Raw genomic sequence first — 1,036 nt, 5'->3', positions numbered from 1 at the left:
TTTGTTTAAGTGCCAAGGGACACCTCAAAAGAAAGAAGTGTGTGTGCGCTGCTACAACATTTTCTTTATTGGGACAATGATGTATAGAGGTATGAAAAAAAAATCAGTGTGAATTTCTCCATTTTTCCCTTGCATTGCATCCTGCAGTAGGAACAGTGCAGGCTGATCATCTGTTAATCAGCTGTTTAGGTGATTATTACCAGAGAACAGAAAAGATGGTATGTGTGGAAAAGAAATCAGGCAGAGATTGAAGAGAGATTAAACAGCACATTTTCTTTCTCTCTTTGTAGTAAGTGTCCACGTTAAAAATAAAAAATGAGCAAAAAAATTCCACCTAAGGCCATTCCTCTAACTCAGGCTCTAGAGATACCTTTAAAAGAACTTGGTTGCATTTTTTTCTCTCTCTGTATTGAAGAAATTAATAAAAGAATCTGCATCTGGAGCAAGTATGAGTTTGATACTGTGTTTTACTGATGACAAACTCCAATTCCATCGTCAGGTATTCACACACCAGTCCAAAGCCCGGTTGCTGCACCAGCTGCTGCATGGATCCACCTGAGGGCAGGTCAGGGATCTAAGGCAGTACAGTAAACAACACTGAAGGTGTTGCACATGAACTGATGGATGTAGCAAAGTGCCTTCAGATGTGCTAAGATGGTGGAACAGGCTGCCCAGAAAAGTTGTGGCTGCTCCATCCCTGGAAATGTTCAAGGAGAGGCTGGATGGGACTTTGAGCCACCTGGTTTAGTGGAAGGTGTCCCTGCCCACGGCCAGGGGATGATCTCTAAGGCCCCTTCCAACGCAGGCATTCTATAATTCTGTGAAACCCTGCAGGTGACAGCGTTTGGATGGCTATGGGAAAGAGGCGAGGTTGGGGTTGGGTCCCCCGTGGCCCCAGGGACGGCGGGATGCCGGCGGGAAGGAGCAGTGCTGAGGGCCGGGCTGCGGCAGCCCGGGACGGCGTGAGGGGAGCGAAGGGCCCGGCTTGCCCTAGCACACCGCACCCACTTTGCCCGACAGCCTGGAACCGTGGGTG

Source organism: Corvus brachyrhynchos, unplaced genomic scaffold (genome assembly GCF_000691975.1).
Source record: "Corvus brachyrhynchos isolate BGI_N302 unplaced genomic scaffold, ASM69197v1 scaffold142, whole genome shotgun sequence".
In the NCBI taxonomy this organism is placed as follows: Eukaryota; Metazoa; Chordata; class Aves; order Passeriformes; family Corvidae; genus Corvus; species Corvus brachyrhynchos.
Note: the sequence above shows the minus strand (reverse complement) of the source record.